This window comes from Bison bison, unplaced genomic scaffold (assembly GCF_000754665.1).
Source record: "Bison bison bison isolate TAMUID 2011002044 unplaced genomic scaffold, Bison_UMD1.0 scf7180017864198, whole genome shotgun sequence".
Classification (NCBI taxonomy): Eukaryota; Metazoa; Chordata; class Mammalia; order Artiodactyla; family Bovidae; genus Bison; species Bison bison.
In genome coordinates this window covers 3,556,134-3,573,139 of record NW_011494770.1, presented here as the reverse complement: position 1 = coordinate 3,573,139, position 17,006 = coordinate 3,556,134, and the positions used below count along the sequence as shown (strand labels likewise).

The window sequence follows — 17,006 nt, the reverse complement described above, 5'->3', positions numbered from 1 at the left end:
CATACACTCTTCACAAAAATCTGCACTTGGAGTTTATAGCAGCTTTATTTGTAATCGCCAAAACTAGGAAATAGACAAGATATCCTTCAATAGCATGTGTGCATGCCAATTCACTTCAGTCATGTCCGACTCTTTGTGGCTCCATGGACTGTAGCCCTACAGGCTCCTGTGTCCATGGGATTTTTCCAGGCAAGAATACTGGAGTGGGTTACATGCCCTCCTCCAGGGGATCTTCCCAGTCCAGGGACGGAACCCATTTCTCTTGTGTCTCCCCTGCACTGGCAGGCAGATTCTTAACCACTAGCGCCACCTGGGGAGCCGATCCTTCAGTAGACAAATGGCTAAATGAACTGTGATGCATCCAGATATTGGAATATTATTCAGCACTAAAAAGAAATGAGCTACCAAGCCATGAAAAGACGTGGAACAACCTTAAATTCGTATCACTGAGTGAAAGAAGCCAATATGAAAAGGCTACATACTGCATAATCCCAGCTGTAAGACATTCTGGAAAAGGCAAAATTACAGGGATAGTAAAAAGATTGGTAGTTGTCGTGGAGTGTAGACAGGGAGACATAAACAGGTGAACACAAATTTTCAGGACAGTGGAAATAGTATGTATAATATTAATATCATAATAATGGACACATATCATTATACATTTGTCTACACCATTACAATGTAGAGCATCAAGAGTGAACCCTAGGGTAGACTATGAATTTTGGGTGATCATGATGTAACATGACAGAATGATCTCAATTCGTCTCCAAGACAAACCATTCACTATCACAGTAATCCAAGTCTATGACCCAACCACTAACGCTGAAGAAGGTGAAGTTGAATGGTTCTATGAAGACCTACAACCTTCTAGAACTAACACCAAAAAAAGATGTCCTTTTCATCATAGGGGACTGGAACACATAAGTAGGAAATCAAAAGATACCTAGAGTAACAGGCAACTTTGACCTTAGAGTACAAAATGAAGCAGGACAGAGGCTAAAAGAGTTTTGCCAAGAGAACACACTGGTCATAGCAAACACCTGCTTCCAACAACACAAGAGATGACTATACACATTGACATCACCAGATGGTCGACACTGAAATCAGATTGATTATGTTTTTGCAGCCAAAGATGGAGAAGCTCTGAATATCAGTAAAAACAAGACTGGGAGCTGACTGTGGCTCTGATCATGAACTCCTTATTGCAAAATTCAGACCTAAATTGAAGACAGTATGGATAACCATTAGGTCTTTCAGGTGGGACCTAAATCAAATCCCTTATGATTATACAGTGGAAGTGACAGATAGATTCAAGGGATTAGATCTGATAGAGTGTCTGAAGAACTATGGATGGAGGTTTGTGACATTGGTCAGGAGGTGGTGATCAAACCATCCCCAAGAAGAAGAAATGCAAAAAGGCAAAATGATTGTTTGAGGAGGCCTTACAAATAGCTGAGAAAAGAAGAGAAACTAAAGGCAAAGGAGAAAAGGAAAGATATACTAATCTGAATTCAGTTTCAATGAATAGCAAGGAGAGATAAGAAAGTCTTCCTAAGTGGTCAATGCAAAGAAATAGAGGAAAACAATAGAATGGGAAAAACTAGAGATCTCTTCAAGAAAATTAGAGATACCAAGGGAACACTTCATGCAAAGATGGGCTCAATAAAGGACAGAAACGGCGTGGACGTAACAGAAGCAGAAGATATTAAGAAGAGGTGGCAAGAATACACAGAAGAACTGTGCAAAAGAGATCTTCATGACCCAGATGACCACCATGATGGTGTGATCTCTTACTTAGAGCCAGACATCCCAGAGTGCATCGGCTATAGAAACCCTATATGAGGAATATTGGTAGTGGTGGAAGCTATGCATGCATGTGTGGGGACAGGGGGCCTGAGGAAAGTTTCTGTATCCTCCTCTCAATTTTGCTGTGAAACTAAAATTGCTCTGAAACACTAAAGTCAAAAAAAATACACATATCCATACACATGTAATCTAAACCCATATGCCGTGTAATGTTCACTGCCTTCCCTTGATTTACAGAATACAGCCCCAGTCTTTTGACTAGAGTGGAGTATAAAAAATAAGTCCATATAGGACAGACTCTTTAGCATGGCATTGAAACCCAAAGGCCCTGCACACCTCCTTACTCTCCTTCTTCGTGTCCCTTCCAGCCTTTCTTCCCATATACTATCCCTTCTCCTTTCTGGCTCCACATCATGCCTGGTGCTCTGCTTTAGAAATAAACTTTATCGCCAGTACCAAAGCACTCCACACCTCTGTCTGTTTCCTCTACCTGCAGTTCCCTCCACACCTATCAAATTCCATCCCACCTCTGCCACCATCAAAACTGGACAAGGCCCATCTCAAGCACCTCCCAGTTCTTCAGCTCCAGGCCAGAAGCAATGTCTTTCTCCTCTGGGCATTTGATGTATTTCTGTTATTATACCACTTGTAGAAGATGGCCTCCACATTTGGACATTTCAGTCCCACCTATTCCTGCCCCCTTACCTCCCCCAGGTAGGTATTCACCTACTGATTACACATGCCAAGTTGCTTCAGTCGTGTCTCTTTGAGACCCCATGGACTGTAGCCTGTTAGGCTCCTCTGTCCATGGGATTTTCCAGGCAAGAATACTGGAGTGGGTTGCCATTTCCTTCTCCAGGGGATCTTCCTGACCCAGGGATCAAACCCAGGTCTCTTACGTCTCTTGCACTGGCATTGGCAGGCAGGTTCTTTACCACTAGCGCCACCTGGGAAGCCCCCTACTGACCACAGAAGGTGCTCAGTAAACACTGGGGAAGTGAATTGAACTGAATATGAGGGCTATAGGGGTAAAAAATACTCTTATTAACAACAAATTCTGGTATAACATTTTTCTTGTTCCACATTCGAGCTTTTTTTCCTGCTGATCCTTGAGAGAATAATTAGTGAAAATGTATACACATTCCACCTGAATGAACAGGAGAAGTGCATTGTTCATCAGTCAGTCAGTCAGTTTAGTTGCTCAGTCGTGTCCAGCCCTTTGCGACCCCATGGACTGCAGCACGCCAGGCCTCCATGTCCATCACCAACTCCTGGAGTTTACTCAAACTCATGTCCATTGAGTCGGTGATGCCATCCAACCATCTCATCCTTTGTTGTCCCCTTCTCCTCCTGCCCTCAATCTTTCCGAGCATCAGGGTCTTTTCAAATGAATCCGTTCTTCACATCAGGTGGCCAAAGTATTGGAGTTTCAGCTTCAGCATTAGTCCTTCCAATGAATATTCAGGACTGGTTTCCACTAGGATGGACTGGATCTCCTTGCAGTCCAAGGGATTCTCAAGAGTCTTCTCCACAGTTCCAAAGCATCAATTCTTCAATGCTCAGCTTTCTTTATAGTCCAATTCTCAGATCCATACATGATTACTGGAAAAACCATAGCCTTGACTAGACGGACCTTTGTTGGCAAAGTAATATCTCTGCTTTTTAATATGCTGTCTAGGTTGTCATAACTTTTATTCCAAGGAATAAGCTTCTTTTAATTTCATGGCTGCAGTCACCATCTGCAGGGATTTTGGAGCCCAGGAAAATAAAGTCTCTCACTGTATCCACTGTTTCCCCATCTATTTGCCATGAACTGATGGGACCGGATGCCATGATCTTAGTTTTCTGAATGTTGAGACTTAAGCCAACTTTTTCACTCTCCTCTTTCACTTTCATCAAGAGGCTCTTTAGTTCTTCTTCGCTTTCTGCCATAAGGGTGGTGTCATCTGCATATCTGAGGTTATTGATATTTCTCCCAGCAATCTTGATTCCAGCTTGTGCTTCATCCAGCCCAGCATATCTCATGACGTATTCTGCATTTAAGTTATATAAGCAGGGTGGCAATATACAGCTTTGACGTAGTCCTTTCCCTATTTGTTCATATGTGAGCATAAAACACACTGGCACTTTTGCCACTACATTTGCCTTTGTACTGGACTGCTGTCATTGAAGAGCTGGAGATTTGGCCACCAGATGGCTTCTTGCATGGCCTTCAGCTCCCAAGTATTTATTTTACTAACAGGCGAACAGGCCACAAAGAACGCAGCCAGTTGGAACAGAACTTGGTTTCTTAACGAACCTCCTCCAGGGCAGGAATTCTGTCTTTTTATTGCAATGTTTAATTCAGAACCTGATACACAGAGTTTCAACATATTTTCTTCATACTCTTTCATGCTGTCTTCACTCAGTAATAAGGTTCTGTTTATTTCTTTCCTTTCTTCCTTCCTTTGGCGTATCTGTATTGACTTCTCGTTAGTGTTGCTGCAAACACTGGAATGTGAGATGACACAGACACTTGTGGGCAGAACAGTGCGGTTCCTACCGCTGACAAGCCTGCCTTCTGTTTCGTTAGCAGATACTGCCCTCTAATGGAGTCTGGGCAGATCTTAAAACTTTACTCTTGTTTTGCAGCAAAAATGCACCAAGCATTCCAGCAGGCAGTGAATAAACAAAGGTAAGTGGGAAGAAATCCTCCCAATATTAATAATCTCATCAGCTCAGCTTTCAAAAGCTCTTCTCCACCATTCTCCATACTGTTAGTGTATCCAAATATTTTGCAAATATTCTTAAAATTCAAAAATCTTAACATTGACTTCCTGTATTATTTTTCTTACTATATACAGCTTATTATCATATCCTGACTAAAAGATGGTCCTGAAACTTTAGATTTTTCACTTAGTTTTCATTTTCACTTAAAGATCTTTGAGAGTGGTTGTTGTTTGTTTTGTTAGCAAGTTGTGTGGGATCATTCCCTGGCTCTGCCACCATGAATTAGATGGTTGAGGTTCAAGACAAATCATTTCAACTTTCAACTTTTGTCCCTTTGTCTAGCTATGGCTCTTCACCAAAGACAATGTAAAGATCAAATGAAATATTACATATGAACATACTCATTAAACTCTAAGATGTTACACTTACGTGAACTATGATTGTTTCTGGATTAAAAGATATACTTAATAAGAGATATTAGGTGTTACAATATCAAGTGAAATAAAATTGCATTTAAACAACTTGACTTAAAAATTATGAAATATTTAGATATGTGAATGTAGAAAATATTGTTTCCTTCCCTGTAACTTCTTAAAATAACATAGAAGATGACTCTCATTTCCCTGAGAAATTTTGTTACAATCTTAGCAAAGGGCAGGAGATCTGATTCAAAACCTAGAGAGCCCTACTAACCTTGTAATTCTATTAAAAAAAAAACAACAAACCTGGCCTCATTGTACAGTTTGGGGGATGTTCGTTTCCCAACCAAGGATTGAACCCAAGCCCTCAGCAGTGAAAGTCCAGAGTCCTAACCGCTGGACTTCCAGGGAGTTCCCTGTAACTCTATATTTCAAAGTAGAGGAATAATGTTCAATCTAATAAAGTCCTTAAATACATTTTTTATCCTTAAAATAAAATACTAAAACTACCACTAATTGTGCTTCTATTAAAACCATATAAACGGGACTTCATATTTTATATTACATTATGGCTTTGAAATAATCTTGCTTTATCATTTTATCTTACAGGGAAGGACCCTGAGGCTCTGAAAAATTAAGAATCTTACCCAGGGTCAGATGACTAGTAAATGATCATGAGGATTCAAACTGCAGTTGTTTTGGCTTAAGAGTTTGTGTTTAGTTGACTTTTGTCTAACATATGCTCCACGGGAAACACTTGTGAAAGGAAAGTGAAATGGGGAGGAGAGTTAATCACTTGACTTCTCAGGAATTATCCTACTTATCTCTGTTTCACTCTGATAATATAGACTTAGCCAAGAATTGACTTTTAAATTCTGAAAATCACCAGTCTTGTGAGTGTTATCTAATAAAATTAAATACTCTTATTAAATAAACTGGAAAAAAGCTCTAAGTATAATTTTTTAAATTATTTAACATTGATTTGATAAGATGTTAGTGTCAAAAATACACAAAGAACTCATGCAACTTAGCATTAAAAAAAAAAAAACCCAATCAAAAAATGGGCAGAAGACCTAAATAGACATTTCTCCAAAGAAGTCATACAGATGGCCAACAGACACATAAAAAGATGCTCAGTATCACTAGTCATCAGGGAATACAAATCAAAATCACAATGAATGTCACCTAACAACTGTCAGAATGGCTGTCATCAAAACAAGAAGAAATAACAAGTGTTGGTGAGGACAAAGAGAAAAGGCAACCTTCCTGTGCTGTTGGTGGGAATGTAAATTGGTGCAGCCACTATAGAAAATAGTGTGGAGGTTCCCGAAAAAATTGAAAACAGAGCTACCTCGTGTGTGTGCATGCTAAGACACTTCAGTCGTGTTCTACTCTTTGCGACCCTATGGACGGTATCCTGCCAGGCTCCTCTGTCCATGGGATTCTCCTGGCAAGAATACTGGAGTGGGTTGCCATGCCCTCCTCCAGGGGATCTTCCTGACCCAGGGATTGAGCCCGCATCTTTTAAGTCTCTTGCATTGGCAGGAAGGTTCTTTACCACTAGCACCACCTGGGAAGCCCTAGAACTACCATACAATTCAACAATTTCATTTCTGGGTATTTTTCCAAAGAAAACAAAAACACTAGTTCAAAAAGATACACGTGCCCCTATATTCATTGAAGTCAAGATATGGACACAGTCTAAGTGTTCATCAACAGATGAATGGGTCAGAAGATGTGGTGTGTATATATATGTATATATATACACATATACATACACACAATGGAATATTGCTCAGTCATATAAAACATTGCCTTTTGTGATGAAATGGATGGACCTAGAGGGTATTATGCTAAGTGAAATAAGTCAGAGAAAAGCAAATACTGTTGGATTTCACTTGTATGTGGAATCTAAAATACAAAACAAAGAAAAAAATATAAGAAAACAGAATAGACTTGTAGATACAGAGAACAAACAGGTGGTTACCAGAGGGGAGAGGAGTTGGGGGATGAAATGGGTAAAGGAAATTAAGAGGTAGAAGCTTTCAGTTATTAAAAAAGAAAAAAGAGTCAGAGGGATAAAAGGTACAGTTTGGGGAATATAGTCAATTAGATTGGAGTATCTGTATGGTGACAGATGGTGTCTAGATGTATCATGGTAATTATTTTGCAACATATAGAAACGTCAACTCACTATGTTATCACCTGGAAATAACAAAGTGATGCAGGTCAGTTATCAGGTGAAGTGAAAGTCATTCAGTCGTGTCCAACTCTTTGCCACCCCATGGACTATACAGTCCATAGAATTCTCCAGGCCAGAATACTGGAGTGGGTAGCCTTTCCCTTCTCCGGGGGATCTTCCCAACCCAGGGATCGAACCCAGGTCTCCTACATTGCAGGTAGATTCTTTACCAGCTGAGCCACAAGGGACGCTCTTTCCCTTGGGTAAGGGCTTCCCTTTCCTAAGAGTAGGTCAGTTATACCTCAATTTAAAAATATGTACAAGCAGAGAAAATTGATCAAAATGCTAATGGCACTTATCTGTAGGGGGTGCAGATTATGGGTAACTGTTTAAAAAAATTTGTAAACCTGATTATACATTTTTGCTTTCAATGCATTTGAGTGACATTAAATTCCTTACCTCCTAAGTGTGCTGTCAAATATAAGGAACAATTATTTAAAGAGAAACGAATGCAGTGAAGGTGGAATTTTACTTAAGGAAATTTAAGTTCTAGGCCACTTTTTCCTATCACTTAGTACAATTGTGAGCTAATGTTCTGAATTTCCTGAAAAGGGAACATAAACTAACCTCAATAGAAAAGTGGTATGATGTAATGAAACAACATCTAAACATTAAACAATATATATGATGTGTTAGAAACCTCAAAGGTAAAGAATCTGCCTGCAATGCAGGAGACGCAGGTTCAATCCCTGGGTCAGGAAGAACCCCCGGAGAAGGAAATGCCAACCCACTACAGTCTTCTTGCCTGGAAAATCCCAATCCATGGAGTCTCAAAAGAGTCAGACAGGACTGGGCGACTCAGTAACAAATTAGAAACCTCGTGTGACTTATTTTGCCTTACCAAAACCCTCTAATGTAGAAAGTTTTACCTTTACTTTATAGATATCTACTCCAGATGATTCACCTAAATCAGGGTACTTGGCTCGTCAGTGGCAGAATCTGGACAGGCCCAGGTTATAACACTGCCAACCGGATAACAGATCTGGAGCTCTAGCCAGTCCTGAAACCCACCCTGCCCTTCACCCCAGTTCTGGACTGACCTGCAGCCAACATTCCTCTCAATTGTCTTTGAGGATGGAGTTCCGGGCTGTAGTCTCTAGCTTAGAATAGTGACTGTAAGTACCATAAAATTGTGTGATTTTTTAATAAAGTTTATTGAAATGAGTAGCAGACTGGTGTGAGACCTGAGGAGGGTTACTGGACTATAAAGAACCAGAATAATTTAAAAGTATCTTTTGAAAAGTCTCCTCTCCTCTCCTTCCCTCTTCTTTCCCCCTTCCCTCTCCCCACCTCCTCCTCCTTCTTTTTTCTCTCTCCCAATATAGATATCTATATCTGTCTTTCTATCTATAAAAATGGGTATGTATCTATATCCATCTATTTGTGTCTGTCTGTCTGTCTATCTGTCTAGAGAGATTTATTCTTTGGTGTTAAGCTCTTCATGTAAAGACAACCAGGAGCACACTTACAGGAAGAAGGATGAGACTAAGAAACTGGGTTCATTTTGCTTGCTACTGCAAGGGAGTATACACACCAGAGAACACGTGGAGCATCTCTGAGAGAGTTGGGTAATTCTAAGGAGGTGTCTGGAAAGAAGGTGATGTTCTGGGTTGGAGGTTGTCAAGGAGGGTGTCATTTCAGCAGTCTCAGTGATCTGAGTTCAGGAGTCAGGCGGACAAATCAGACATGGGGCGTCTGCTTTGAGAGCAGCCAGCACTCAGAGGAGGTCAGGGATCAAACTTTTGCAGCTGTGTGGAGACCCTGCAGAGAAACACCATGTACTTGCTCTTATCCATGATGCACTGGAAGACGGTTTATGTTCTGTTAGAAGCATCACTGGATGGTTCCCACAGAGCTATTTTCCTTTCTCATTAGGTGGATACAGCATGTGTGTGTGTGTAATTCCAAATAATAATAGGTGCCATTTATAAGGTCTTTGGAGAAGGCAATGACAACCCACTCCAGTACTCTTGCCTGGAAAATCCCGTGGACGGAGGAGCCTAGTAGGCTGCAGTCCATGAGGTCACTAGGAGTTGGACATGACTGAGTGACTTCACTTCCACTTTTCACTTTCATGCATTGGAGAAGGAAACGGCAACCCACTCCAGTGTTCTTGCCTGGAGAATCCCAGGGACGGGGGAGCCTGGTGGGCTGCCGTCTATGGGGTCACACAGAGTTGGACACGACTGAAGCAACTTAGTAGTAGCATAAGGTCTTTATGTTTGCTAGGTTAGGCAATTTATTTACATTAACTCTAAAGTGAAGTGAAGTCGCTCAGTTGTGTCCGACTCTTTTCGACCCCATGGACTGTAGCCCCTGGTAGGCTCCTCCATCCCTGGGATTCTCCAGGCAGGAATACTGGAGTGGGTTGCCATTTCCTTCTCCAGGAGATCTTCCCAACCCAGGGATCGAACCCAGGTCTCCTGTATTGCAGGCAGATGCTTTACCTTCTGAGCCACCAGGGAAGCACATTAACTTTAAACCACAAGGCAATTCTCTCAGGAAGATAAGATTGTCTTTGTTCTACAGATATGAAAAGGCAAAGTTCAAGAACACATCGTTAGCAAGTACTGTGGGCCAGACTAAATCAGGCTGCCCAAAACTCGCTTGTCCCTTTAGTCTGGCCTCTCTATCAGCCTATCTCCTTGGCCCAGGCTCTGTTTATCAAACCCCCTTGACATTATTAAGCTATTTTAATGTTCCCTCCTTCTCTCTCTCTCTCTTTATTCTAGACTTATAAAGAGATGTCTTTCCTGGGACTGTGCTCTAATATTTTTTTAAAGATGAAAAGATGGTGTCTTTTAAAAGTTATAAATCACTTCTGCCTGAGTTAAATTTACTTCCAGGGCAGACTCTCTCTTTCTCTTTTTGTCCCCTGAAAAGGCCTCTCAACACACAAACACACAAAGTTAGTTCATATCCATTGAGGGTGGGGGTGGGGTCAATTGAAATGATCACTAACCTGAAGGCAGATGCCTTTTGAAGTTGGTTTTCTCTGTTAGCGTGATTCCACCCAACATCTCTGTGCCAATTGCCTGTCAGCCTGAGTTCTAAGCACCTTACATGCATTTCTCACATGATCTTCAAATGTATCCTGTGAGGTGAGAATTATTATTAATCTAATTTCACAGATGAAGAAAGAGGGAAAACAGTGGTTGAGTGACTTGTTCAAGGTCACTTTGTAGTAAAGGGGAGAACAGAGGATTTAAATTTAAGATCTCTGGATGCTGAGCTATATATGTGTATATAGATATATATCTGTGAAATAAAATTCACGTTTTATGGCAGAACAAGAAGTATTTCAGCATAAAAATTTCTTCTCTGCCCTTTGGCCTCCCCTCTCCCTGCACTGTGCATTGTGTATCTGCATTAGTCATCAACCAGACTTCCGCCATCAGCAGGAATACCTGCTCAAGAACAGCATTCTCCCAGCATCAAAAAGACAACTCCTTAAAAGATCTTGATCTTATACGGAATCACATGACCCATCACAATGATGCTTAGATCTGAATTATGTAAACTGTCACTAATCCATCACTTGAGGTACAACCCTCTTCTCAAATAACTTGTATAATTGGGCCTTGACTTCAAGTGGGTGAAACTGTTCCCAGAACTTTCTAAGATGCTCAGGTTATAAGTCTTGGATTTGGCTCATAAAAATTTCCATTTCTTTCTTAGATTGATTAATTTTTCATTGACATATTTTTTTGTAGAGCTTTGCCTCCACACAGGGTCAGCCATAGATGAGCAAGGCTGATGGTGGGATGCTGACTGGAGAGTTAAGTGGATGGAGCGAGCTGGACTCTGAGAGGCACCCTTTCCAGGCCCAGAGGGAGCTGACAGGGAGGCTGTTCTGAAAGGAGTTCTGAGGACAAGCCAGAGCTGGTTGTTAGCATGATCTCTCCAAGAGAGATCCACAGCTCATGGTAATGTTGCAGGAGAGAGAGCAGGACATGAGAGGATGATCATGTCCCAAGTCTCAGGTAAGTCCCTGGGATGGCTGCCAAGCTTGGGTTCTTGGCTTCTGGCAGGAAAGAATTCAAGAACAAGCCATAGTAAAGTGGAAAAAGGTTTATTCAGGGAGATACACATTTCATAGAGTGTGGGCAATCTCAGAAGGCAAGAGGCTCCAGGGTATGGAGTTGTCAGTTTTTATAGGGATGGGTAATTTCATAAGCTAATGAGTGGGAGGGGTATTCTGAATATTTTGGAAAGGGGTAGGGATTTCTAGGAGTTGGGCCACAGCCTACTTTTTGACCTTTTGTGGTGAGCCTTGGAAATGTCATGGGGGCTGTGGGTGTGTCACTTAGTATATGCTAATATATTACAATGAGCATGTATCTTGGACCTCATTATTCTAACCCGTTTATATCACGTCCTCAAAGTCTGTCATTCTTTTAAATGTTGTGCCCTGCTCCCTTCCTCAGCAGTACTGAGTGCTACGTTCTGTGTGGTTTCCCTTCAGAGATCCCTAAATTTGTAGTAAAACCAGGTTCTAAAACAACCCTGGTTTCTGCCGTGACGTGGACCATTTAGGGCCATGAGTATCCCACATTCAGATTGTGAACACAGGCTGTGAGGCCAGCACACATGGGTTTCATTTTGTTAAAAAAAAGTGCTTGAAGAAGACGATGAAGGTGGAAGAGGAGAAAGGAAAGGAGGAGGAAATGAAATAAGAGCTGCTGCTGCTGCTAAGTCGCTTCAGTCGTGTCTGACTCTGTGCAACCCCATAGACAGAAGCCCACAAGGCTCCCCCGTCCCTGGGATTCTCCGGGCAAGAACACTGGAGTGGGTTGCCATTTCCTTCTCCAATGCATGAAAGTGAAAGGTGAAAATGAAGTCTCTCAGTCGTGTCCGACCCTCAGCGACCCCATGGACTGCAGCCTTCCAGGATCCTCCGTCCATGAGATTTTCCAGGCAAGAGTACTGGAGTGGGGTGAAATAAGAGCAAACAGTATTTATTAAAATACTGTTTCTTTGTTAAGGCTGAACATATGCCACCCTATGACCTAGCCATTCTATTCTTAGATGTTTACCCAACAGAAATGGACTGTGATCACCTGGAGCCTGGAGTATTTATAGCAGTGCTATGTGTAATAGCCCCACATGCAGATGGTAAAGAATTTGCCTGTGCAGGAGACCTGGGTTCAATCCCTGGGTCAGGAAGATGCCCCAGAGTAGGGAATGGCTACCCACTTGCCCCCCAGGTGGCACTAGTGGTCAAGAACCCATCTGCCAATGCAGGAGACCTAAGAGATGCGAGTTCAATCCCTAGGTCAGGAAGAAGTAAGTGGCAACCCATTCCAGTATTCCTGCTTGGTGAATTCCATGGACAGAAGAGGCAGATGGGCTATAGTTGCCACAGTCCTTGGGGTCACAAAGAGTCAGACACAACTGAAACGACTTAGCACGCATGCACACTGGAAACGATTCGATGTGTACCAACCGTAGATGGGAGAAGGAAATCAGGAGTACTTATCAAATGAAAACATGATCCAACAAAAAGAATAAACAATTTCCAACTACATGCAACAGCATGGCTGACTATCATGTACATACTATGGCTAAAAGAATGAAGACAAAAGAGTGTGCAGGTTGTATGATGTCATTAATATAAAGGTCAAGACCAATCTGTGCTGGGAGAGGTAAGCATGATGCTGATCCTTGTTGGGAGGGAGTGGAGGAGGGCAGGAAGAGAGTTTCTGGGTATGAGTAACTCTCTGTTGCTTTTTGATCAGTTGAAAACGTGTTGCACAGTATACTTAGATATAGTCTCTTTTCCGCATGTACATCACATTTCAGTACAATATTTTTAATTAGAAAAAGATGTCTGATCCCTCACCTAAAGATCAGAATGCCTAGGCAGGGTCATGGCCCTGTCACTGTCTGGTGCTTGGATTGGGAGGGTGGGTACTTGAATGAAGCCTATTCCTTCTCAGGGTAATCACATAACAGACTGGGAAAGGGAGACTGTCTATGTGACACATGCCAAGTCCTATAGGGTAGCTAGGTCAGGGATGGTGTGGTATGGGGATGGCAGAGAGACAGGGAGAGGAAATTCTGTGAGCAACTGTGGTGCCAAGAGCGTGTGGCTTAAAACTAATACAAGTTTAATCTAGAAGGGACCTTGTTAGTGTATCACTGTCTGATTTTGAACTTGGTGAACAGAAGCAACAGTTTATGGAAGTAAATCTGCCAGAGGCTTTATATTTACTATCCAAAGTTCTTGGGTAGCTTCCTCATTGATTGAAGATCCTTCAGTTATTTATTTGGCCTATGAAAGTGACCTGGGAGTGACTCATCATTCCAAATTCCCTGGGTTTGGCTGGTGATAAGAGGGATTCAGAAATGTGAATAATTTTAACACCATTTTCTGGAACCAAATACTTCCCAGTAAGGTGAGTAGGTTTTTCCTGAGTCTTTGACATACCACAGTAGCTTATAATGTTTCTTGCTGTTGTAGCTCCAGGCTCCTGGAAGAATAGGGTCACTATTGTTAGCTCTGACCATAATTCTTTTCCATTATGTCAGGTAGGGTGATATGGTGATGGTTTTTCCAATCAGACACTGAAGAAGACTGGAAACCATTGTCTTCCACAGCTAAGAATCAGCTGTAAAAAGCCCTCAACACAAAATCAAAATCTATGGGGGTGACTCATGACCCGGATCACTGTCTAACTTCTGGAATGATTTGAAGTACCAGTTCCTTTGCACGCAAAAACAAAGAAAGATGATATATGTATACCATGAAGTTTCTGAGAAGAGTGATTTCATATGTAATGTATTTTGAACTTAGCATAGAGGTGGTCTACCTGCTCATAAAAGGAGAAAGATTGGATTGATAACACATTTCCTCTTGATGCTGGATTTATATATGACTTGTTAGCTTTGTATTCATAGTTTTGGGTTAAACCCTCACTTAGGATACAATTATGAGCTTAAAGTGTCAAGAAGGCCACCGCCCAGAATGAGCTGAGACTTGAAAAGGATATAAAACTCAATATTAAGAAAATATGAAAGGAAATTAGAAGGTGGGTTGTAAGTTTTATTTGAGCAAGAAAAACAAGAGAAGTGATCTGCCCAGTGCCTGGGGCAAGTGTGGGATCTAATGTTCATAGATTTTAGAGAAAAAGCAGAATGGCCCCCGTTCAATGTTCCCTGCAGTGAAGGCTGTTCAGAGAGAGAAGGAGGGGCCAACAGAAGCCCAAGATTGTGGGAATTTATGAAAGAGATGAAGCTGATCAAATGGAACCCATCAAAGGCAGTCTGGATTCTGGGGCTCAGGCAAATGAGGGTGAAAACAGAGAGGAGTTTTCTTAGGTGCCTAAAATGATCTCTGAGCAGTCAGAGATACCACGGGAGGTAACCAAAAAAGAAAAGAAGAGACTGCTCCTGTGGTCCAGTGGTTAATAATCCCCCTGACAATTGCAGGGGACAAGGATTTGATCCCAGGTCTGGGAACATGCTGCGGGGCAGCTAAGCCCCTACACCACAACTATTCAGACCAAGCTCTAGAACAAGCTCTGCAACAAGAGAAGCCCACTAACCACAACCAGAGAGTAGCCCTCACTCACCACATCTAGAGAAAGACTGCACAGAGCAATGAAGATCCAGAGTAGCCAAAAAATAAATAAAATTTGAAAAAATCCATAGTAAGTGACAAAATAAAAAGAAAGAAAGAAAAGAGGAGCACATATCATATTGACTTGATCTCTGCAAACTATAAACCAATCAGTACCAGATAAAATCCTTGGGCAATGCATTAAAAGGATGGTCTGTGATGTAATGACATGGTAATCCCTGGGAGACATGGTGATTTCCGGAAACAACATCTGGTTCATTAGAACAAGTCCATCTGGACAGTGCTCATTTCCTTAATTGATGGTTCACAGAGGAATAGGAACAGTGAATACAGATCTTGGCATGGCACTGACCAACGGTCCCAGGACATCTTTGCAGACATCAGGGAAAATGTGTCTATGTTGATGGCTTCATAGTCTTTTGTACTGATTTAGCTCTAAAATGATGGTGTATCCTGGATGGAAGTCTCTAGTGGTCAGATACTTTTGTTTGTTCCACAGTTATACAATCATTTGAAGAGGGTTTGTATCTTTGGCCACCTGATGCAAAGAACTGACTCATTAGAAAAGACCCTGATGCTGGGCAAGATTGAAGGCAGGAGCAGAAGGGGACGACAGAGGATGAGATGGTTGGACGATATCACTGATTCAATGAGCATGAGTTTGAGCAAGCTCCAGGAGATGGTGATGGACAGGGAAGCCTGGTGTGCTGCAGCCCATGGGGTCAGGAAGAGTCAGACATGACTGAGCAACTGAAATGAACTGAAGAGGGTTTATATGATGCCTGGATCACATCTGTGAGTGTTGATGAAAAGCTGACAGTTATAGTAGGAAGGAGGGTGTGTGTGTGTGTGTATATATATATATATATAGAGAGAGAGAGAGAGAGAGAATATGGACTAGTATGATGGAATTAGAATCCTAAAAATTTTTTTGACGGACTTGGGTGATGGATCTAATCTAACTTATCTAAGCCTCAATTTTATTACCTATAAAAGGTGGATACTAATATTCCCTTTGCCATAGGGCTGCTGAGGGGATTCAATTAAGATAATGGTTTAAAAGTCAATGGATTTGGCCTTGTGCTTGGCACACAGTTAATGCACATCTATTGTTTTCTTTGATACTATGAATAATAAAGTTATAGGCAATATGTTAAAAAAAAAACAAATATAATGGAGTTAGATCCAAAAAATAATTCCCTCTCCACAGAACCAGGAAGGTATACATTAACAGAAATTCGTCCAACAAATACATAAGGCTTTGGATTGAACTTAAGCCCAGTTTGAGCCCAGAGTGTACATAACTGTCACTAAAATCTTATATGTGACTTAGATTGCCTCAGTGGAACTTTAGTGTCTAGAACAAGGCAAAGGGTTGTTCCTTTTGCCCATTGAAGCTCCCTTTGTGCCAGAGGTGCTGAGTTTGGGGATTTTCAGAGGCTCTCAGCCTTGCTAGTAAATTAGACTCACCCAGAGGGCACTGAAGACTCCCCAGTATCTGAGCCCCAATCCATAACAATTTAATTAGAATCCTGGGCTGGTGCTGAGAATCACTGCTCTAAATTAAATACTGAGTATCAACAACCTTTTCTGTATAGGTCTACCCAAGACAGTGATGGGACAGTGGAACTCAGTCATCTGAAGTGACTAAACAAAATGATGTGCTTTAAAAAAAAAAAAATAGAGAGAGATGTTGCAGGAACCTCCCTGGTGGTTCAGTGGCTAAGACTTCATGCTCCCAATGCAGGGGGTCTGGGTTCAATCCCTGGTCACGGAACTAGATCCTACGTGCCACAACTAAGCATTCACATGTACAACTGAAGATTCTGCGTGCTGCAACTAAAGACCCAGATGCCACAACTAAGACCGGGCACAGACAAATGAATATTAGGGGAAAAAAATGGACTTATAAAACATTAAAATTTTTAAAAAATAAATGTTGTAAATTGCCAGGAGCCGGCATATTGCATATTGAATGCATATTGCATATTGAGTGCAGCACTTTCCACAGCATCATCTTTCAGGATCTGGAATAGCTCAACTAGAATTCTATCACTGCTGGGAGCCAGCGTGAGGCACTCCGCCTGTGGCAAAGGTCATGAGGAAGGAGGCTCGGCACACGCAAAGGTGGGATCGAGCCTCAGGAGTCCCCCTGGAAATTCTCGAGCATCTACCCCCAAAACCAGAGTCTGCCTACTTTCTGCTTTGTGCTTTCACCTACACCTCTGACTTTACGGGGGGCTGTCCC

The 17,006-nt window shown here is 41.8% G+C and overlaps 1 long non-coding RNA gene across 1 annotated transcript in view; it reads right to left on the bottom strand.

Moving 5' to 3' along the window:
• Positions 1–17,006, bottom strand: part of LOC104991665 — a 38,319-nt gene that overhangs the window by 16,463 nt on the left and 4,850 nt on the right. The window lies entirely within an intron of this gene.